Below are 24,893 nucleotides of genomic sequence, written 5' to 3' on the forward strand. Positions count from 1 at the left end.
TGACGGTGATTCGTCCGCCGGCTCAACAGATTCGCTGTATCAAGTTCAAGATGGTGTGCTTGGGGGCTGTTCCGATGGCAGCACTATTCCGGACCCCTCAGAGTCGCCAAACTGGGCAGGAGTCTTCATGGCTGGTACTCAACCCGGCCAAAATTCTACGGCCTCAGCGGCAATAACGTCCGGGTTAGGAGCATCCGGGGTAGGAGGCCCTGTGCGCTCACCGGCTCAGGTGCTGATGGATCTCATGGATAAACTTATGGCCTTGTTAACTGCTATAGTCATCCCTGCGAACCAATCTGAGCATGAGGCAGAGGTGGCACAGGTTCGCGATGAGATCGCCCGGGCCAAGGAAACCTTAGCAGCTGAAGATACTAGATTAGCCATAGAGCGGGCGACTTTGGACGTACGGGCGCAGCAACTTCAGGCAAAGGCCTTTCAGCTCACATTGAGCTTGAACGCATCTAATGAGGTAATGAGGAGGAGACATCAGAAAACTCAGTCCCGTTTACCTCAGATTTATGATCCTCGGAATCTCTTTGCTACACCCGGGGCCGGCCCAAGTAACCCGCCAGGTGCAAATCAGTTTATGACATCCGGAGCGGGAGGCCCAGTCCAGCCTCAGGTGACGGCGCCTCTTCATGGCAATATGGCACCGCCCCATTACATACCAATACCATAGGGTCACTTCTCCAACCCCATGGAGAACATAATCGCAGCATCAGCACGTTTGGCGGCTCTCCCAGTAGATGGTGATGATCCGACAGCGGTGGAAACCCGGAGGATCAGGGAACTTGTCCAAACAGCCCTGGCTCAGCAAGAGACCTACTCCTACAGCCGGGACATGATTCACTCAACTCCTCCGCCCTGGTTAGCTCCGCCTCGTCAAAACCGGAGCCCGAGTTACAGTAGACACATGGAGTCAGAGGCCTTGTCAAGTAGTGCTCAGCGCCAGAACCAGCTCGGCGGGTATAACCTGGTTCAAGATCGGATACGTCAGGAGGACGAGCGGGCGGCTCAGCTAGCGGCTCAGCTAGCAGCCCAACAGGACTCACCGGCTTACCCGACGACTTCCGTTGAGGCGGGTGTTGCTGCTAGAACCGGAGGAGTTCCTTGTCTGGTACCGGCTCTACATAATGTACGTCTGCCCAAGGATTTCAAGGGACCTCGAAAGGTGCCGAATTATACGGCCGATTTATAGCCTGGGGCATGGATTGAAAGTTACGAGATGGCCATGGAGCTGCTGGAGGTTAGTGATGAAGCGATGGCTTCACCATGATGTTGGACGGAACGGCCCGTTCTTGGTTAAAGGGTTTGCCACCCAATTCCATTAGTTCATAGGCAGAGCTAAAGGCCCGTTTCATCCAGAACTTCAAGGACACTTGCAAGCAGTCTATGTCGATTGTGGACCTGAAAAATTGTAAGAAGGAGGAAGGTGAATCTACGACTCATTGGGTGCGCCGGGTCATAGACATAATACATTCGTCTGACAAGATGGATGCCGGCTCAGCAGTTCTCATGCTGGAAAAGAATTGCCGCTTTGGGCCTCTGAGACAGAAACTGGGGCACCTTAAGCATGATTGCAACGATATGGGGACGCTGATGGCGGCTTTACTCAAGTATGCCAATTCTGATAGTACCAAGGATCCCGCGTCTGATGAGGAAAAGACAGGAAGGGAAAGAAGAGCGGTAATGGAAAGGGTCAGCAGCATAACCCGGCGAGTCAAGGAGGCAATAAGCGTAAGGCGGACGATAACCCGGAATTTGTGGCCAATGCACAGAGTGACAATCAGAAGCGCAAAGGAAAGCCACCCCCTCGGTTTGGTGGGTCAGGTCCTTCTCTTGAGCAACTACTTAATGAGCCCTGCCCGAAACACGGCACCCGGGAACGACCAGCGACTCATTTATGGAAGGATTGCACAATAATGAAGGCTTTCAAGAATTCTAATACGTTTGATGGCAATCAAGGCCCAGGCGGCGGCTCAGGAGCTGGCGGCTTTCATGGCCCGGGCGACGGTTCAGGATCCGGTTTTCAGGGAAGCCAGGGTGGTTATAATCAACAACAGTCTGGTCAAGGAGGTCAGCAGCAGCAGCAGTCGGGTTATCAGAGTCATCCAAAACAGCTAAACAGTGGGCAGTATCACGTGTTCCCCACAAGTTTGTGTAAACATGATCAGAAAGTTCATAAGAGGGCTGTGAATTCTGTTGAGCTGGCAGTCCCTCGTTACTTGAGGTGGTCGGAACAGCCTATTGTATGGAGCAGGGAGGATCACCCTCCCCGGGTTGATAATCCGGGTCAACTGGCCCTGGTGGTGGCACCGCTGGTTGGTGGTTATAAATTTACTAAGGTGCTCATGGATGGAGGGAGCAGCATCAATATCCTCTATTACGAGACCTTTCGGTGCATGGGCTTAACTGACAAGAATTTAAAGACTTCTAACACCGTCTTCCATGGAGTGGTGCCTGGTAAGTCGGCGTATCCTGTGGGTAAGATTGAACTAGAGGTGGCTTTTGGAGACGAGCATGATTCTAGGGCGGAAAGGTTAACTTTTGAAGTGGTCAAAATCAAGAGTCCATATCACGCTTTGTTCGGGCGGCCGGCTTATGCCAAGTTCATGGCACGACCGTGTTATGTTTATTTACAGCTCAAGATGTCGGGTTACAAGGGTACCTTCACTGTGCATGGAAGCCGAAAGGTGGCCCTGGAGTGTGAAGAAGGCGATGCGGCTTATGCCGAGTCTGTCTGTGCAGCAGAGGAGCTCAAATTTTATCAAGATAACGTTGACCCGGCGGATATGACCTCCCTCAAGAAGCCGACTACGGAGCATGACCCGGCCATGAAGTTTAAATTGGCTGCAGAGACTAAGCTTGTTGATTTTACTCCGGGCGATTCGTCTAAGCAATTCAGCATCAGTGCCAACTTGGATCCTAAATAGGAAAGCGCGCTCATCGAGTTCATCCGTGAGAACCGGGACATCTTTGCATGGAAGTGTTCTGACATGCCGGGTGTACCGAGAGGACTCGCTGAGCACACTCTTAATATTGATCCGAAGTATAAGCCGGTCAGGCAGTTTCTGCGGCGATTCAATGAGGAACGACGAAAAGCTATAGGAGAAGAGGTCGCCCGACTCTTGGCGGCTGGGTTCATTGTCGAAGTTTTTCACCCGGAGTAGTTGGCTAACCCGGTGCTCGTGCTCAAGAAAAACGGCACCTGGTGGATGTGTGTGGATTACACGGACTTAAATAAGGCTTGTCTGGCTGATCCTTTCGCTCTCCCCCGTATTGATCAAATCATTGATGCTACGGCGGGTTGTGCGCGTTTGAGCTTTTTGGATGCTTACTCTGGTTATCATCAGATCAAGATGGCAGTTAAGGACCAGGAGAAGACGACTTTCATCACTCCGTTTGGAGCCTTCTGCTATGTGTCTATGCCTTTTGGGCTCAAGAGTGCCCAGGTGACTTATGAACGGTGTGTACAGAATTGTCTCCACAATCAGATTGGGCGCAATGTTCATGCCTATGTGGATGACATAGTGGTGAAATCCAGAGAGGCGGAAACCTTGATATCTGATCTCAGAGAAACCTTTGACAATCTCCGGGTTTACAAAATGATGCTTAACCCGGAGAAGTGTGTATTTGGTGTGCTTGTAGGCAAGCTTTTGGGATTCTTGGTCTCAAACAGGGGCATTGAGGCTAATCCAGAGAAGATTAAGGCAATCACTTCTTTGGCTAAACCGGCATGTATCAATGATGTTCAGCAACTGGCGGGTCGTGTTGCCGCTTTAAGCCGGTTCATAAGCCTGTTAGGTGAGAAGGCCCTACCGCTGTACCAACTGATGAAGAAGGCAGACACCTTTGTCTGGAGTAATGCTGCTAATGCTGCTTTTGAGGATTTGAAGAGGCAGTTATCTGAGCCGCCAGTTCTTGCAGCTCCCATTGACAAAGAGCCTTTGCTGTTATATGTGGCTGCTAATTCACGAGCCGTCAGTGTGGCAATTGTGGTAGAGCGCAAGGAGGCTGGTAAGGAACATCCGGTTCAACGGCCGGTTTATTATGTCAGTGAGGTACTCATCGAGTCAAAACAAAGATATCCTCATTGGCAGAAACTTGTTTACGGGGTGTTCATGGCAAGCCAGAAGCTGAAGCAATACTTCCAAGGTCACCCTATCACTGTGGTAAGTTCTGCCCCCTTGGGAGACATTATTCAAAACAGAGAGGCTACAGGACGAGTCGCCAAGTGGGCCATCGAGCTCGGGCCTCATGGTCTGAAGTACGTACCACACACTACCATTAAATCTCAAGCTTTGGTAGATTTCATCAATGACTGGACAGAGCTACAGGCACCTGAGGAGAATCCCGATAAACACTTATTGGACTATTCACTTTGATGGGTCCAGACAGTTGGAAGGCTCGGGGGCTGGAGTCGTGTTAACTTCCCCTCGAGGTGACAAATTTTGTTATGTGCTCCGGCTTATGTTTCCTTGTACTAACAATGCAGCTGAGTACGAGGCCCTACTCCATGGTCTCCGGATGGCCAAAGAGATGAACTTGAGTCGGGTAAGATGCTTGGGAGACTCAGACCTTGTGGCTCAACAGGTGTCAAGCAAGTGGGACTCTAAAGATCCCCTTATGGCGGCTTACCGTCGTGAAGTTGATGCTGTGGCTGGACATTTCAAGGGTTATGTGGTGGAACACATTGATCGAAGGAAGAATGAGGCGGCTGATGCCTTAAGCCGGCTGGGATCTCAGCGTAAGCCGGTGCCGCCTAACACCTTTCTTGATGTTTTGCATAATCCTTCTATTAAGTTACCTACAGAGGAAGATCTGGCAATACCAGACCCGGAGGCACAGCTGGTGGCGGCTCTCCACGTTATCCCGGATTGGACACTGCCTTATTTGGCTTACATGACCCGGGGAGAGTTGCCTGAAGATGAGACCCTGGCAAGACAAATCGCCCGGCGGTCCAAGTCCATGACAATTGTCAATGGCGAGTTACATCATTGCAGCGTCACTGGAGCGTTTCAACGTTGCGTGTCACCTACAGAGGGTCAGGAGATCCTTCATAAGGTTCATGAAGGCGATTGTGGTCATCATGCCGGCTCAAAATCTCTTGTGGCCAAAGCTTTCCGTCATGGGTTTTATTGGCTGACGGCTCATGCTGATGCAAAAGACCTGGTCAGTAAATGTGACGGATGTCAGAAATTCTCACGACGAGCCCATGTGCTGGCTCAACAATTAAGGATGATTCCAATTACTTGGCCGTTTGCAGTCTAGGGGCTTGATATGGTCGGGCCTTTCAAAAGGTCTAAGGATAAAAAGATGCACCTCTTGGTGGCGGTTGACAAGTTCACAAAGTGGGTGGAGGCGGAGCCAGTCAATAAGTGTGATGCAGCCACGGCGGTCCAGTTTATGAAAAAGGTGATTTTTCGCTTTGGTTTTCCACACAGCATCATAACTGATAATGGCACTAACCTCTCCAAAGGAGCTATGGAGGAGTTCTGTCAACGAGAGCATATCCGCCTTGACGTTTCAACTGTGGCTCACCCTCAATCCAATGGTCAAGCAGAACGAGCTAATCAAGAAATCTTGAGGGGTATCAAGCCCCGGCTCTTAGTCCCCTTGCAGCGGACGCCGGGTTGTTGGGTGGAGGAGTTACCTTCTGTACTTTGGAGCATCAATACTACACCTAACAGATCTACGGGTTACACGCCTTTCTTTATGGTGTATGGAGCAGAGGCGGTCCTTCCAAGTGACATCCATCATGACTCACCCCGTGTGGCGGCTTATGTTGAGGAAGACAATGAAAAAGCTCGGCAAGACGCACTTGACCTGTTGGATGAAGAGCGAGACTTGGCAATAGCCCGCTCGGCGATTTACCAGCAAGACCTGCGCCGCTATCACGGCCGCCGGGTTAGGTCCAGAACCTTTCAGGAAGGCGACTTAGTGCTCCGACTCATCCAGGATCAATCTGACATGCACAAGCTATCCCCTCCTTGGGAAGGACCCTTTGTGGTCAGCAAGAATCTGAACAACGGATCATACTACCTTATTGACGTTCGGGAGCACAAAGACTCACGTAAGTCAGAGGAGGAGACCCGTCGGCCGTGGAATATCGCTCATCTTCGGCCTTATTATACTTGAGCCATCGGCTCTAATGTGTATATACTTATACTATGTATATTACATAAAGCAATAAAGCAGGACCTCTGTCCTTTTTTCCACTCCCAAAAAAGGTTTATGTGTTTTCTTTGTCAGGTGGTGGACATAACCAAGGAGAAGCGGATCATATCTGAATCCGGCTTTCCTTTGGTCCGGCTTATGATCATATCTGAATCTAGCCGTGATCACTTGGGGGCTTCCTGTTCAAACATAGGTCGTATTCGAACCAAAGAGAACATAGCTGTCGATACCCACTTGATCGGCATATTGCCAAACCCACTTGGGGGCTTCTTGATCATATTTGAATCATAGCTTAACCCCTTTGGGTCTGACATGGATCATATTCGAATCAGCGTCATTAAACAACTCTTATGTTCACTTGGGGGCTTCCTGTTCAAACATAGGCCGTATTCGAACCAAAGAGAACATAGCTGTCGATACCCACTTGATCGGCATCGCCACAGCCACTGGGGGCTAACAGATTGTATCCGAATCTTAGCTCGACCCCTTTGGAACGGTTCACTGATCGTATTCGAATCAGAAACCCTTGAATTTTGTTCATTATATTTTACAAGTATCAACATTGGATATCTTGCGACCCTCTTGAAAATACAATGGAATACATTGCAATCCTCCAGGATTAATATTGGTTACATCAGGTTGTTAAGTACCAGGTGAACTTTTATGTGCCAATTTTCAGGAGTTAAACTTACCCTCAGGGGTTGGCTTATATAAGCCGGAAAAGTAGCCGTAAGCATCATAGGGCAATGCAAGACATTTCTGCAAAGGACATAACAGATTCATATAAACTACAAAGTGCATAGTGACGGCGGCTTATGCAAGTATTAAGGGCCATAAGCATGCGCAAAGGCATAGCAAAACTCAAAGTATTTTGTACTCTGTTACAAGACTCCCTGAGTCTGAATGATGCGGCATTGTTTTTCTACAATGACATAAGCAGGTGGCGCCTGGCAATTTACTCTTGGGGTTGACTTGAAGCCTCCGGGTTATCCTTCTCCGCCTCTCCACCGGCTGCTTTGTCCTGGAAGGATGATGAGGCCCAGTCAATGCCACTCAAGGCTTCAAACTCAGCTTCATCATCTATTAAACCGGTTGGGTCGACTTCAGGGGCAAAGGTGTGCTTACGGATTGGCGGGATCAAGATGACATCGTCATAATGCGGCGTGGGGATTCTCCGATTCTCCTTGTCATAACCCGGCTGACACTTGGTGAGGTCAGTGTCGTTTCCAATTTGAGTGGCCACAGGGCGTATATCCCTCACGCAGGTGGTGAAATCCTTTTCATCAAATGGAGTGCCCAAGAGCGATGTCGGCCGGGTCTAGCTCTGGTAACCAGGCTTTGGCCCAACTCAAAGCGGCTCTTGCTCCGGCTCTTGCTTGGGCCCGTCTCAACTCTTGAATCCGCTGAGGAAATACAGGAAGCCGTTGTAACACATCTTGCAAGAGGTGGGGCACATCATTTGATAAGGCTACAACGGCCAAGGCACGTTGTGACCCGATGTACAGTTGCTCTACTAGAGTATACACCGCCTTCAATTTGATCAGCGTATTCTGCTTGAGGTTTGTGCTCCTGGGCTTGCATTTTTAAGTATAAGGTAAACCTCAGGTAACAATTGAAGGAATATTTACAATATTTAATGCTTGCTTAAGATAACTTACCAAAGATCGCTGAGACCATCCGAGATATCTGGCGTTGTAAGCCGGTCAGTTCGGCTGTTGCATTTGCCAGCGACGCCTCTGCTGTCCCGGCCCGGGTCACCAGTCCGACCTTTTCGTCAGTCCAAATTTTCTTCTCCGACTCAAAATTTTTCTTTAGCTTCTCTTGTTCAGAGACGCTGAATTCATATTTGGAGTTAGCCTTTTGAATTTCAATCTCCTGGGCTGCCAGGCGGTTCTTCAGGTCAGCAATCTCCGATTCAAATTGACTTATGGTGGCCTGTATTGCACCGGATAGTAGTCAAGATTACGATAAATAATATTAAGTCCCAAGCACTTTGCAAGCAAAGATACTTGACACTTGGGGGCTAATGTATACCGAAGCTTTCTAAATTATTAAGCCGGTCCTGGATATTAAGTCCCAAATACTTTGCAAGCAAAGATACTTGATACTTGGGGGCTAATGTGTATCGCAAGTTAAAGGTATTGTGTTACATCTGGTTTAAATATTTTTCTTTAAGCCGGGCAAGTAGCTCTAACAATTTTTCTAAGTCTACAACATATTTATTCATAAGCAATAGACTTGGGGGCTGGTATAGTAAGTATGATTGAAAGTAAGGAAGCATAAGTCATACCTCAGATTTTTGCTGTATTTGCTTCACCATGTCAATTTCCAGGTCACGGTTGCTTTGCACCTGGTTGATATAGCCCGAGATGATCTCTCCAATACTCAAATGAGTATAGTCGGTGATATCCATCTTGGCCTTACGGCGTTCTAGCAACTCCTCTTTAGCCGAGCATTTGGCAAGGACGGTGGGCCTGGCCGGCTCAACGAATTGAGCCTTGAGAAATTCCACTTCTGGGTCAGCCGTTTTGACTGGGCTAGGTGCCTCCGGGTTAACAGAACCATCAAGAATATCTTGAGCCGGCTTAGGCGGCGGTTGATGTGTGGAAGAGTCGGGAGCAGCTATACCCTGTTCTGGTTCAGTCACCACAGGGGTTTGGGCTGGTTTATCCTTCTTGCTTTTCTTCCTAGGCTTAACCTGCACGTTGTGGGCAAAGCACAGAAATGAGTAAAGAAACATGAAGAAAGAAAAACATAAGGTGAATAAATTAATATTACCCAGGGGCAGTCTTAAAAGCCGGCATGTTTGATTGCATGGACTCGCCGGATGAAGGAGAGGTATCCTGGTAATTGGAGTCAGATGAATTGAGAGGTTGACGGATTAGACCCGCCAAAGGTAAAAAGGGGTATAAGTTGGAGATAACCTCAGTCCGACGCTTCCGGGTTATGTCAGGCAGGCCAGAAGATAGCTATGCATCCTTGCTGGTCTGGGTCTGCCTCCGGTTTTCAAATTGCTGTTGCTTCAAAAGAAAGTCAGGATCTTGGTAAGCCAAAGGGTGTGAAAATCTTACTTTCCGGGTTACTCTTCGAATTTTCTGACGCGGCCGAAGCTTGGAGTCGGAGGAGATTATAGTTACCTCTTCCTCGACGGGTTGGCTGTTGCCCGTGTCTTCCTGAAAGAAGGTTAATATCAGTAAGGTAGTGATAAAGGAGAAAGGGATATTAAAAAGTTACCTCTTCCTCATTATCATCAGAATCATCAAGCTGAAACAGCTCAGAAGCGCTCGGCTTCCTTTTCCTTGAAGTGGTGGGCTTGGCAGTTTTCCTTTTGGCTCTCTTGGCCGCCCTGGCTTGCTTGGCCGCCTCATGATCATATTGGATTTTCCAGAAGTTATCATTTTCCTGTAAAAGGTTATAACGGGTTATGCGTAAGAATACAGTATAACATGATAAAAAATAACCCGACGGCTGGAAACTTACTGCAGGGGCCGGGTTCTTCTTGCAAAAAGGTAGTAAGCCGAAAGCGTTACTATTCACTGTGCCCTCTTTCAACAAAGACTGAGTTGTAGCTTCCACTATGTCATCTGGTAAGTTGTCAGGATTATGACGCTGAGGGTCATTTTTCTCGCCTGAATAATTACACATTAAGCCGAGGCGGCGGCTTAACGGAATTATTCTCCAAGCAACCCAGACTCGGACCAGGTCAATGCCATCTAAGCCGTTCCCTAAAAGAGCTTTAATCTTCTTGATCTTGGGGGTGAGTGGCAGACGTTCAATAGCAGTCAAATTATCCGGCAGCGGGTGAGTAGGTTCAAGGCGCAATGCACGGAAGCCGGGCAGCGGGTTTTCACCAGCCGGAGAAGTATCTTGGCAGTAGAACCATGTCTGGTTCCAGTCCTTTGGATGACTCGGCAATTCAGCATAAGGGAACATGCAGTCTCTCCGCCTTTGAATCGATATGCCACCAAGCTCCAGGCTGGGCCCGTTGGCCCGCTCATTCTGCCGGTTCAAATAGAACAATTCCCTGAACAAAAGTAGGATGGGTTCTTCTCCAAGACAGACCTCACAGAAAACTTGGAAGTTGCAGATATTTGACACGGAATTGGGCCCGATGTCCTGAGGTCTTAAGTCAAAGAAGTGCAAAACGTCTCTAAAGAATTTTGAACCGGGAGGAGCAAATCCCCGGCTTATGTGATCGGTAAAAATGATCACCTCCCCTTCCTTGGGTTGAGGTTTCTCTTTAGACGGGTCAGGAGCACGATAAGACATGACATCCTTCTTGGGCAGATGGCCAGACTTTATAAACTCGGACAGTTTGCTCTTTGTAACAATGGATGGAACCAAGTTGCAGGTAACCGGAGGTTTAACAGCTTTGGGTGCCATTGGATAAATTGAAGCCTACAACAAGATAAAGGAAATTTTCCGGTTTATTATAACCCGGAGAATAAACATTATTGGGTTATTTAGGATGGCAGCTTAAGAAGGGGCCTAATGACATACATGTAACTTTGTGATAATGTTTAACAGCTGCAGGTATTAAAGATGATTAAGGTTTTATTAAGTCGCCAGAGGCAAGCGGTGGTGACAGCCGGTATTATCTTAAACCGGTTACACGGACTACTATGGCTGAAATAGAGTCAACAGACACAGTTTTTGGCTAAGTATGGAGCAAACAGGTTTCACAAATTGCAATTATTATTTTGGATCAAACGATGCTCTGGAAAGAGAAAATTTCTAGACCTAAAACAGTACAGGGAAATTCATATACTCAAGGAGGGCTTCCAAAACAAGGAAATGAGATCTTCTTTCATACAGAATAAGCACACAACATCCTCCGCAGCAGTTCTATGTGGTTTTTATGATCTGAACAAGGTATTAGAGGTAAGAACTAATGGAGGTTGCGTCGGGCGACGATGAATGTCGATGAACTCAAGACAGTACTAATGCAGATCTGAGAAAGGGGGGAAAGAGAACTCACCGATGTGGAAGAACTGCGGAGGGTTGCCGTTGTTCTCTGGTCAAAAAACAGGGTGATGTAGCGGCCTGAGTCGGTGAAGACGAGGTTTCCGACAGTGGCGGCGGCGGAGTTCGAGCGGCAGAAGAGGGAGTGCGAGGAAGAAGACGACCGGAGGAAATGAAAAAGACCTAGGTCGCGCCTATTTATAAGGAGGACCGACTGAGACGGCGCGAGAAACGAGGAGACCAAGACATCATTATCCAACGGCCCCGATGCCTCGATTTTTGGGAGGGTCAGTAAAGGCAAAGATCCGTTGAAGATATGATGAATTAAAATATAAGTTTTATTGAAGATGACGTCACGATGATTTAACCCGGAGCCAGAGGATGACGTCATGGCAGGTTACAATTTTCACGCAATACAGAAGACTAAAGGCCAGTTCATAAGGTTTTCAAAGATTGACGTGAACCGGTTCAAATCAATTTGGGGCCTAATGTTGGGGATATGACTATTTGTGTAAGCCATCCAGGAGGGGCCGGGTTACGCAATAGAGGTTCATCAGAAGCCCAAGACCAAGGCATGAAGATGGCGGTTCACTAAAAGGCTTAAAGGCCCATAGGTGACTCTGAGGCCCGTAAAGATAAACCGCCATGATGGTATAACCTGTACTATAAGGTAGAAGTAACTAGTCGCCGAGTCGAACACTGTTTATGAGCCGGCCGGGACTCTGTAGGACGCAGGGCGCCAACCCGTGTATATAAGGGGACGACCCTCCAGCGGCTTAGAAAAAGAAACAACTGATCGAGAGCCAGGCATAGCGTATCTCTCTCCCTGGTCATCGAAACCTCAAGCAATTCCAACCCAACTAGACGTAGGCCTTCCTTCACCGTAAGGGGCTGAACTAGTATAAACCTCACGTGTCCTTGTCCCGATTAACCCCTTTAAGCTTCCTAGTTGCGATGGCTCCACGATTAAGTCCTTGCAAAAGGACATCTGCCGTGACAATTCCACGACACTTTTTGACTTCTACCTCTGCTGATTTCAGCATTGAATATACCTCAGGAATGGTCTTTTCCATCCCCTGCATATTGAAGTTCATCACAAAGCTCTTGTAGCTCGGTGGAAGCGACTGAAGGATTCTGTCAATGACCACGTCATCCGGGAGATTAACTCCCAGCTGAGTCAAGCGGTTATGCAACCCAGACATTTTGAGTATGTGCTCACTGACAGAACTATTTTCCTCCATCTTACAGCTGAAGAACTTGTTGGAGACTTCATATCTCTCGACCCGGGCATGAGCTTGGAAAACCATTTTTAGCTCTCCGAACATCTCATATGCTCGGTGTCTCTCAAAACGCTTTTGGAGCCCCGGTTCTAAGCTGTAAAGCATGCCGCACTGAACGATGGAATAATCATCAGCACGTGTCTGCTAAGCGTTCATAACGTCTTGGTTCTGTGGGACGGGTGCGTCACCTAGCGGTGCTTCTAGGACATAATCTTTCTTGGCAGCTATGAGGATGATCCTCAGGTTCCGGACCCAGTCCGTATAGTTGCTGCCATTGTCTTTCAGCTTGGTTTTCTCTAGGAACGCGTTGAAGTTGAGGACAACGTGGGCCATTTGATCTACAAGACATATTGTAAAGATTTAGACTAAGTTCATGATAATTAGGTTCATCTAATCAAATTATTCAATGAACTCCCACTCAGATAGACATCCGTCCAGTCATCTAAGTATAACATGATCCGAATTACCTAGGCTGTGTCCGATCATCACGTGAGACGGACTAGTCAACATCAGTGAACATCTTCATGTTGATCGTATCTTCTATACGACTCATGCTCGACCTTTCGGTCTTCTGTGTTCCGAGGCCATGTCTGTACATGCTAGGCTCGTCAAGTCAACCTAAGTGTATTGCGTGTGTAAATCTGGCTTACACCCGTTCTATTCGAACGTTAGAATCTATCACACCCGATCATCACGTGGTGCTTCGAAACAACAAACCTTCGCAACGGTGCACAGTTAGGGGGAACACTTTCTTGAAATTATTACGAGGGATCATCTTATTTAAGCTATCGTCGTTCTAAGAAAATAAGATGTAAAACATGATAAACATCACATGCAATCAAATAGTGACATGATATGGCCATTATCATTTGCTCCTTTTGATCTCCATCTTCGGGGCTCCATGATCATCGTTGTCACCGGCATGACACCATGATCTTCATCATCATGATCTCCATCATCGTGTCTTCTTGAAGTTGTATCGTCATCTATTACTTCTACTACTATGGCTAACGCTTTAGGAATAAAGTAAAGTAATTACATGACGTTTATGTTGACACGCAGGTCATAAATAAATAAAGACAACTCCTATGGCTCCTGCCAGTTGTCATACTCGTCAACATGAAAGTCGTGATTCCTATTACAAGAACATGATCATCTCATACATCACATATATCATTCATCACATCCTTTGGCCATATCACATCACAAAACACTTGCTGCAAAAACAAGTTAGACGTCCTCTAATTGTTGTTGTAAGTTTTTACGTGGCTGCTAGAGGATTCTAGCAAGAACGTTTCTTACCTACACCAAAACCACAACGTGAATTGCCAATTTCTACTTACCCTTCATAAGGACCCTGTTCATCGAATCCGATCCGACTAAAGTGGGAGAGACAGACACCCGCTAGCCACCTTATGCAACTAGTGCATGTCAGTCGGTGGAACCGGTCTCACGTAAGCCTACATGTAAGGTTGGTCCGGGCCGCTTCATCCCACAATGCCGCCGAATCAAGATAAGACTAGTAACGGCAACATAATTGACAATATCGACGCCCACAACTGCTTTGTGTTCTACTCGTGCATAGTAACTACGCATAGACCTAGCTCATGATGCCACTGTTGGGGAACGTAGCAGAATTTTAAAATTTTCTACGCATCACCAAGATCAATCTATGGAGTCATCTAGCAACGAGGGAGAGAGGAGTGCATCTACATACCCTTGTAGATCACGAGCGGAAGCGTTCAAGAGAACGGGGTTGATGGAGTCGTACTCGACGTGATCCAAATCACCGAAGATCCTAGCGCCGAACGGACGGCACCTCCGCGTTCAACACACGCACGGAGCGAGGACGTCTCCCGCGCCTTGATCTAGCAAGGAGGAGGGAGAGGTTGAGGAAGAGGGCTCCAACAGCAGCACGACGACGTGGTGGTGATGAAGCTGCAGTACTCCGGCAGGGCTTCGCCAAGCTCTTATGGAGGAGGAGAGGTGTTGGGGAGGGGAGGGGCTGCGCCTTGGATGTTGTGTGCAGCCCTCCCCTCACCCCTCTATTTATAGGGGAAGGGGGAAGGGGGCCGGCCCCCTCTAGATGAGATCTAGAGGGGGGCGGCGACCAAGGGGAGGGGGGCTTGCCCCCCAAGCAAGGGGGCGCCCCCCCTTAGGGTTTCCCCAACCCTAGGCGCATGGGCCCTAGGGGGGTGTGGCGCCCCAGCCCACTTGGGCTGGTTCCCTTCTCCATACATCCCATAAGGACCTCCGAAAGAGGTGGCCCCTCCCGGTGGACCCCCGGAACCCCTCCGGTGGCCCCGGTACAATACCGATATGCCCCCGAACCTTTCCGGCGACCATATGACAACTTCCCATATATAAATCTTTACCTCCGGACCATTCCGAAACTCCTTGTGACATCTGGGATCTCATCCGGGACTCCGAACAACATTCGGTATTCACATACAAGTCTTCCTAACAACCCTAGCGTCACCGAACCTTAAGTGTGTAGACCCTATGGGTTCGGGAGACATGCAGACATGACCGAGACGACTCTCCGGTCAATAACCAACAGCGGGATCTGGATACCCATGTTGGCTCCCACATGCTCCATGATGATCTCATTGGATGAACCACGATGTCGAGGATTCAATCAAGCCGTATACAATTCCCTTTGTCAATCGGTACGTTACTTGCCCGAGACTCGATCGTCGGTATCCCAATACCTTGTTCACTCTCGTTACCGGCAAGTCACTTTACTCACACCGTAATGCATGATCCCGTGATCAACCACTTGATCACATTGAGCTCATTATGATGATGCATTATTGAGTGGGCCCAGAGATACCTCTCCGTCATACGGAGTGACAAATCCCAGTCTCGATTCGTGCCAACCCAACAGACACTTTCGGAGATACCTGTAATGTACCTTTATAGTCACCCAGTTACGTTGTGACGTTTGGCACACCCAAGGCACTCCTACGGTGTCCGGGAGTTGCACAATCTCATGGTCTAAGGAAATGATACTTGACATTCAGAAATGCTACAGCAAACGAACTACACGATCTTTGAGCTATGCTTAGGATTGGGTTTTGTCCATCACGTCATTCTCCTAATGATGTGATCCCGTTATCCATGACAACCAATGTCCATAGTCAGGAAACCATGACTATCTTTTGATCAATGAGCTAGTCAACTAGAGGCTCACTAGGGACGTGTTGTGGTCTATGTATTCACACATGCATTACGATTTCCGGATAACACAATTATAGCATGAACAATAGACAATTATCATGAACAAAGAAATATAATAATAACCATTTTATTATTGCCTCTAGGGCATATTTCCAACACGGATTGCATCGGACCAAATCAGGATATGATTCTATATGGGTCATAGTTGACCGCTTGACCAAAGTAGCTTACTTTATCCCGGTGAAAACCACCTATACAAGTGCAAAGTTGGCCAAGATATATATGACCAGGATCGTATGTCTGCATGGAGTTCCGAGGACCATCGTATCAGATAGAGGGACACAGTTTACTTCAAAGTTTTGGCATCAGCTGCACCAAACTTTGGGGACAAGGTTGGAGTTCAGCACATCATTCCACTCGCAGACAGATGGACAGACCGAGAGAGTCAACCAGATTCTGGAAGATATGTTGAGGGCCTGTGCGCTAGATTATGGATCTAGTTGGGATGACAATTTGCCCTACGTGGAGTTCTCATACAACAATAGCTACCAAGCCAGTTTGAAGATGGCACCATTCGAAGCCCTGTATGGACGAAGGTGCATAACACCGTTGATATGGGATGAAGTCGCAAACCGACAGTTGTTTGGACCAGATTTGATCAATGAGTTTGAAGAGAAAGTTAAGTTGATCCGAGATAGACTGAAGATAGCTCAGTCCAGGCAGAAGAGTTTTGCAGATTCGAAACGCAAGGAAATAACCTATGAAATTGGAGAAAGAGCATATCTGCGAGTGTCACCCCTGCGAGGAGTGAAACATTTTGGAGTTAAGGGAAAGTTAGCCCCGAGATTTGTAGGACCGTATCGAATTTTGGAACGTATGGGAGAAGTTGCCTACAAGTGGAGTTACCTGAAGGACTATCAGGAGTTCATGATGTATTTCATGTTTCACAGCTGAAGAAGTGTCATGCTGAGATGGCCGATATACCGTTAAGAGATACCGTACCCTTGGAGGCGATTCAGTTGGACAGTGATTTGACCAATGAGGAGAAGCCAGTCAGGATTCTTGAATTTGCTAGCCGAGTCACTCGCAGCAAGGTTATCAAGTTTTGCAAAGTTCAGTGGAGCCACCATACCGAGGATGAAGCCACCTGGGAACGAGAGGATGATCTTCGCAAAGACCACCCACACCTATTCTCTAGCCAACCCGAATCTCGAGGGCGAGATTCATCTTAAGGGGGTAGGTTTGTAACATCCCAAATTTTCAATTTGGAATGTTATACATAGATCATTCATGCATATCATATTTTATTGCATTTCGTTCCGCGATCCTCAAAATCCTAAGCAACTCAAGGACCCTCGGAGAGAGTTGGAGATTTCCCTGTTTTCATATTTGAGTTTTATCAAATATTGAAACAAGGATTTTTGGTTTTAATTATTTTTCTCTCCGAAAATATTTCATATTAAAATATATGAGATGAGATAATATGACTTCTCCAAACTAAATGAAATATTGGAGGAAAAATATTAAAATCAAATATTTGATTTTATCCAGAGTTTATTGCTATTTAATTTGAATTAGAAAAATTGCACGTTTTTCAAAGTTGCATTTTAGGGCCAAGAAAATGTTCATCTTGTTCTAAATCTATTATTTAGACGGTAAAAATTTGTTTTGGCATTTTTAGATTTTTATTTTATTTTCTAGGATTTATTTGGTTCCGGTGAGATTATTAAAAAAACGCAGCGCCCGACTGGGCCGAGGCCCAGCCGAGCCAGGCCCCCGGCCCGCCTACCCAGCCGCCGGCTCCCGCGCCGAGTCTGGCCAGGACACGGCTGGCGCAAGCCGTCGCCGCCCGGGACTCCGCCCGGCCCCTCCCCCAAGCCACCGCCGCCCTTCCCCTTATAAGCCGAAGCCCGGGGGCCCCTTGGACCCCAAGCCGCCGCCCTCGGCCCCGCCGCCCACAAGCTGCCGCCGGAGCGCCTCGCCGCTGCCTCGCTGCCGCTGCGAACGCACCTCGCCGCCCCGCCGCGGAAGCCGCGGGAGCCGGAGGTATAAGCCGCTGCCGCCGGTTTTCTCTAGTAAACAGATCCCGTTTTTTTAGAAACCCTAGTTCGTTTTTTTTAAATTGGTTCGCCGGTTTTTCTCGGTTTAGTTACTTTGTGGACGTTCCTCCGTACGTTCTTTTTAACAAACGGTGTTCACTTGTTAGCCACAGACAACGAACGTTCGTTCGTTAGCCTGTTCGTCAGTTTTCTTTTTCTCGGATTTTCCGCGATTATTTTCAATCGTGATTTCTGATCCGATTTTCATTTTAGTTTATCTTTTCGCTCGTTTGTCAGAATCAGGCGATTCAAGCGCCTAGATCTTCGTCTCGAAACCCTCTTTCCGTTTAACCAAGCTTTTGCTACTGTAAAATTTGACCTTAGTCTATATTAGTAAATGGATCTTGTTTCTTCCGCAGTTTGAGTTTTGTTGCTCCGTTTGATTTGATTCTTTTCACAAACCGGAGTTCTTAAGTTGAGCTTTCTGGTTAGATCTTCTTGTTTGAGATTTACCCGTGTTTCTTTGCTTGATTGCCTATGTATGCATTTGCGATAGAACACCCAGAGTGTGAAGCGTGCTACTATGAGTCCCTAGGTTTCGCGGATAATCAGCGAGGCAAGTAACACTTTGATCATACCCCTTTATCACCCAGTTTTTATGCATTAGTTCCAATCCTCAAACATTGCATGGTTAGGATGTGATTAATATGTGGGTTGGGAAGTAGTTGACGAGGTAGAACCTATTGCCCTGTTATATTCAAACCCTTGGGAGTTACTTCTACGTATTGCTTATATTGCTATGCTATGCTCGTAGACGTGGTTGGGTGAGTGAAATCCATGACAGATGTGAGATTGCTAATTAATGGTTCAAGTTAAGTGGCAACTTGAATACACATCTGGGTGGATTGTTTGTTGGGCACCTGGGGAATCCAGTGTTGTCCTAGGATATCCCGGAGTACCCGTGTGATAATCCTATGGTCCGCCACCCAGGCTCAAAGGGAACTGAGATATTTTCATGCTAGAAACTTCCGTGTGCAGCCACAAGCTATTATGGGCTCTAACATAGTTGAGTAAGTTGTGTGAAGCTCCCAAAGAGGTGGATCAGCAGGTAGAAGGATGTAGGTTGGTATGGTCTGCCCGGAGTAAGGGGTTAATGCTTCTGAAAGACTGTGTCTCGGTCATCCGTTTCTTAAACACGATGAAGTGCGAGAAATCCAATGGAGGAGATCGAGTCTTGTGGGGAAAAGTGTGCAATCCTCTGCAGAGTGTATAAACTAATCATGGTTAGCCGTGTCCTCGGTTATGGACATCTTGAGTATCTAGTACTTGGAGTATCATAAGTATCTCATCACTCTAAGCTAATATTGTTGGGTTGTTAATTACTTTAATTGGGATTGAGTTGGAGGAACCTTCTCAATGATAGTTAAATAAAATCTATTCCCTTGTTGTAGGGAAAAAATGGCTTTTCGCAAAAAACCATAACCATAGAGCTTTCCACCAGCCAAATATGCATGTAGTGATAGCATTATTCTGTTCTTGCTCTACTGTGTTACTTTGCAAGCATATTCCATGTGCTGACCCATTTTCGGGCTGCAACGTATTATGTTGCAGACTTTTCAGACGAGGAGTAAGGTTCATTAGGTCGTTGCCGTGCAGCTCAGCTATGCCGTTGGAGTTGATGGACTCACTTTATCTTCCAAGCCTTCCGTTGTTATCGTATTAGAGGCCTTAAGCCATATTTATTGTAATAAGTTCTCTTTTGAGACATTCGATGTAATAAGTGTGTGATTGCTACTCTGTTATAAATCCTCGAGTACTGTGTGTGTCAGCATTACCGATCCAGGGTTGACACTGAAGCACAGAGACTTGACCGTTTGAGGTCGGGTCGCTACAAGATGGTATCAGAGCACATGCTGAGTGTAGGACACGACCACTAAGCTAAAACCCTAGATCACTATTCTCTTCTCATTTATGACTCCTCTCCATTTTCTACTCTTTAGGATGGCAGACGCAAGGAACAAGTTTGCACAACCGGATGAAGAAGCACCTTTTGGACAACATTTGAAGGAAGTCACTAGGTACCTGAACATTGGAATACCAAGCTTCACCGAGACTTACAATGCCACCTTACCAGAAGAGGAGCGATGGATGATTCAAGTTCAAGTTCTAGGGAGGACATTCACGCTAGTCACTAAGCCCATAGAGTTTTCCTTCGATGCACCAACCTGGAGTCTAGGAAAGAGTATGGCAGCTCACATCACCATGGGACACATTGGAGAAGTTTATCATAAGGAGCTTAAGGATACTATCTATCAGATTTGTGGGCGCCGAGACAAGCAATGGGAGATGATCAGCACCAGGAAGGATAGACCAATTGCAACTTTCATCCAGGAGTTAAACCAACACATTCGTCGCCAGGAGAACCAGATGTGCACAGGAATGATAGACCTGAAGAAGGCAATGACTAGGATCACGGAACTGGAGGAAGAACTTAAGGCTACTCGTGAAGATTATGAGGAGGAAATCGTCGTACTAGTGGAGAAGAATGACGAGCTGGAAAGGAAGCTAGGAGTATTCCTGGGAGACCCCGCACTAGGAGGAGAAGACGAATTACCCAAGGAGATTCGCCTGGAGGACTACATTATCATCGACGACACCGACTCGGACCCCGACAATAGCGATGATGACTATGAAGATGAAGCTGGAGCAGACATCATGGAGTCTTCAACCGAAGAATATTTTTTGTAGACCACCACATCAGTAGTAGTACTCCACCATGTAAATAGTATAGTCCGAGCACTTTTGTAATGATAGTTAGATCGATTGTATGCCCTTGCTTGATTGATTGAGTGAAATGTTTGTGTTTGTCTCATGTGCATATGGGTAGTGTTTTCTCATTAGACCTCATTCTATTCTAATCTCTCCCCTCTAAACCCATCAGATGCCTCCGAGACGTGACCCCGGATTTACTTTCCCACCGGAGCTCACTCAGTTCATCCAGCAGTAGAATACCCTGATGCAGTTGTTAGTTCAGAACCAAGGCAACAACAACAACAACCCACCACCACCACCAGTTGATAACTTAGCCTGTTTTCTAAGGTTGCAGCCGCCGGTGTTTTCCAGTAGCACCGAGCCGATAGTGGCAGATGATTGGCTCCGCAGGATTGGAAGGTAGTTAACCACTACAGGATGTACAGATGCTGAGAAGGTGCGTTTTGCCGCACATCAGTTGGATGGACCAGCAGGCTCATGGTGGGAGAATTATACCGTCACCTACCCTATAGCCACTGTTACAAGGGATCAGTTTCCGCAAGCTTTCCGTACATCCCATGTCCCAACTGGAGCTATGAGTATGAAGAAGCGTGAGTTTCGCAATTTACGCTAGGGGAACCGTACTGTGGCTCAGTACGCGGATGAGTTTAGCAAGTTATCTCGCTATGCCCCTGACAATGTGGCCACAGATGCCGCAAAGTGGGAGAATTTTATGGAAGGGCTGAATGATGAGATGAGCATGCAGTTAATGGTGGCAACATTTAACAACTACCGGGAGTTGGTAGATAAGGCTCTTATGATTGAAGGGAAGCATCAGCAGATTGAGAGCCGTAAGAGGAAGTATGGACAAGGAAGGTATAATTCAGGAGCTCAGCAGAAGCCTCGCCTAACCCCAAACACGGGAGGACTTGTTCATAACCATGGAGGCCACACCCACAATGGAGGAAGTAACCATAATCATACTGGCCCAAGGAATGGGAATGGGAATGGAGGAAGCAACAATCTGAATCGCTCCAATCTAGCCACACCCGCGAAGAGAGACCTAAGCCACGTTACTTGTTTCAAGTGCGGGAAGACTGGACACTATGCCACAGAGTGCCCTAAAGCGAAGAATGGAAACGGCAATGGGAGCGGTGGAAAGAAGCCCAATCCATTCAACAAAGGACAAGTGAACCACGTCAACGTGGAGGAGGTTGAAGAGCAGCCAGACGCGGTTATTGGTAAGTTTTTGGTTAAGTCTTTTACCGCCCTTGTTCTTTTTGATACTGGTGCATCGCATTCATACATATCAAGGGAGTTTGTGGATAAGTTTAAACTACCAACCCAAACCCTTAGGACCCCTCTGTTAGTGAGTTCACCTGGAGTAGAGTATAAGGCTAGTCGATGGTGCGACCAGATACCCTTAACCATTGGTAGCCATGTTTTTCCGTCCGACCTAATAATCTTGGAGTCACAAGGATTGGATGTGATATTAGGCATGGACTGGATGTCAAAGTATGTAGGAAGCATTGACTGTGTTAGTAAGTCAATTTGTCTCACCACCCCTGAGGGAAAAAGGATCAAATATGTATCTCGGCATGCGCCTAGGAGTAGCCAAGTGAATACCCTCACGGGAGTTGTTCAGGAAGAAGCGCCTGTAGTCAAGGATTACCCAGATGTTTTTCCAGAGGAGTTACCAGGCATGCCACCGGATTGAGACATCGAGTTTTTGATAGAGCTATTGCCAGGCACCGGGCCTATATCGAAGCGACCATATCGGATGCCCACAAATGATCTGGAGGAGATTAAGAAACAGATCAAGGAGTTATTGGAGAAAGGTTACATTCGACGGAGCTCATCACCATGGGGAGCCCCAGTGCTTTTGGTAAAAAAGAAGGATAAGTTTCTAAGAATGGTTTTTGATTATCGTGCGTTAAATGAGGTGACGATCAAGAACAAATACCCACTGCCAATGATCAATGATTTGTTTGACCAGCTACAAGGAGCCAAGGTGTTTTCAAGATCGATCTGCGATCTGGATATCACCAGCTGAAGATACAAGAGAAGGACATACCAAAGAACGCATTCACCTCACGGTACGGGTTGTATGAATATACGGTCATGTCGTTTGGACTGACTAACGCCCCTGCCCATTCCATGAGCATGATGAACAAGGTGTTCATGGAATATTTGGATAAGTTCGTTGTGGTGTTCATTGATGATATAATGGTATACTCGAAGAACGAGGAGGAGCACGAAGAGCATTTGTGCTTAGTGCTCGAGAAACTCAGGGAACATCAGTTGTATGCCAAGTTCAGCAAATGCGAGTTTTGGCTGAAGGAAGTTGGATTCCTTGGACATGTTATATCAGGAGAAGGTGTAGCAGTATATCCTACCAAGGTTCAGTTAGTCACTAAATAGTTGGCACCCACTTCAGTTAGCGAGATCCGTAGTTTTCTTGGACTCGCAGGATACTATCGAAGATTCATTGAGAATTTTTCCAAAATTGCGAAGCCAATGACAGAGTTATTGAAAAAGGATACCAAATTTAGATGGACAGAAGAATGAGAGGCGAGTTTTCAGGAGTTAAGGAAACGTTTGACTACAGCCCTAGTGCTGATTCTGCCGGATATACGCAAGGAGTTTCAAGTGTATTGCGATGCCTCTCGCCTAGGACTTGGAAGTGTGCTTATGCAGGACGGAAGAGTTGTTTCGTATGCCTCGCGACAACTGAAACTACACGAGTTGAATTATGCCATACATGATTTGGAATTGGCTGCCGTAGTGCATGCGTTGAAGACCTGGAGACATTACCTTATTGGAAATCGTTGTGATGTGTACACGGATCATAAGAGTTTGAAGTACATTTTCACACAGAAGGAGCTGAACCATAGGCAGAGGAGATGGTTGGAGCTTATAAAGGATTATGACTTGAAGCTTCACTATCATCCAGGCAAGGCCAATGTCATAGAAGATGCCTTGAGTCAGAAGAGTTATGCTAATACCCTAGTGAGCACGGGATTGCCAAAGGAGTTAGCAGATTATCTCAGGGAACTTCGATTGGAGATTATTCCTAGAGGTTTTGTTGCAACAATGGAGGTTTAGTCTACATTGTTAGGAAAGATTCGAGAAGCTCAGAAGGATGACAAAGAGATTGCTGAGATAAAAGAGAGGATGAGCGAAGGAAAGGCCAAAGGTTTTCGTGAGGATGAACACGACACCTTATGGTTCGAGGACCGTGTTTATGTGCCCAATAACACAGAGATCAGGAAGTTAATACTTCAGGAGGCTCATGACTCACCATACTCGATACACCCTGGAAACACCAAGATGTATTTGGATTTGAAGGAACGTTTCTGGTGGACTGGTATGAAGAAGAATATTGCCGAGTATGTAGCCGTATGTGATGTATGTCAGAGAGTGAAGGCTGAGCATCAAAAGCCAGCAGGATTGTTACAGCCTATGCCGATACCCGAATGGAAGTGGGATAAACTTGGCATGGATTTTATCATCGGATTGCCCAGGACCAAATCAGGATATGATTCTATATGGGTAGTAGTTGACCGCTTGACCAAAGTAGCTCACTTTATCCCGGTGAAAACCACCTATACAAGTGCAAAGTTGGCCAAGATATATATGACCAGGATCGTTTGTCTGCATGGAGTTCCGAGGACCATCGTATCAGATAGAGGGACACAGTTTACTTCAAAGTTTTGCCATCAGCTGCACCAAACATTGGGGACAAGGTTGGAGTTCAGCACAGCATTCCACTCGCAGACAGATGGACAAACCGAGAGAGTCAACCAGATTCTGGAAGATATGTTGAGGGCCCGTGCGCTAGATTATGGATCTAGTTGGGATGACAATTTGCCCTACGCGGAGTTCTCATACAACAATAGCTACCAAGCCAGTTTGAAGATGGCACCGTTCGAAGCCCTGTATGGACGAAGGTGCATAACACCGTTGATATGGGATGAAGTCGGAGACCGATAGTTGTTTGGACCATATTTGATCGAAGAGTCTGAAGAGAAAGTTAAGTTGATCTGAGATAGACTGAAGATAGCTCAGTCCATGCAGAAGAGTTATGCAGATTCGAAACGCAAGGAAATGACCTATGAAATTGGAGATAGAGCATATATGTGAGTGTCACCCCTGCGAGGAGTGAAACATTTTGGAGTTAAGGGAAAGTTAGCCCCGAGATTAGTAGGACCGTATCGAATTTTGGAACGTATGGGAGAAGTTTCCTACAAGTTGGAGTTACCTGAAGGACTATCAGGAGTTCATGATGTATTTCATGTTTCACAGCTGAAGAAGTGTCATGCTGAGATGGCCGATATACCGTTAAGAGATACCGTACCCTTGGAGGCGATTCAGTTGGACAGTGATTTGACCTATGAGGAGAAGCCAGTCAGGATTCTTGAATTTGCCAGCCGAGTCACTCGCAGCAAGGTTATCAAGTTTTGCAAAGTTCAGTGGAGCCACCATACCGAGGATGAAGCACCTG

Source organism: Triticum urartu, chromosome 4 (genome assembly GCF_003073215.2).
Source record: "Triticum urartu cultivar G1812 chromosome 4, Tu2.1, whole genome shotgun sequence".
NCBI classification, from domain to species: Eukaryota; Viridiplantae; Streptophyta; class Magnoliopsida; order Poales; family Poaceae; genus Triticum; species Triticum urartu.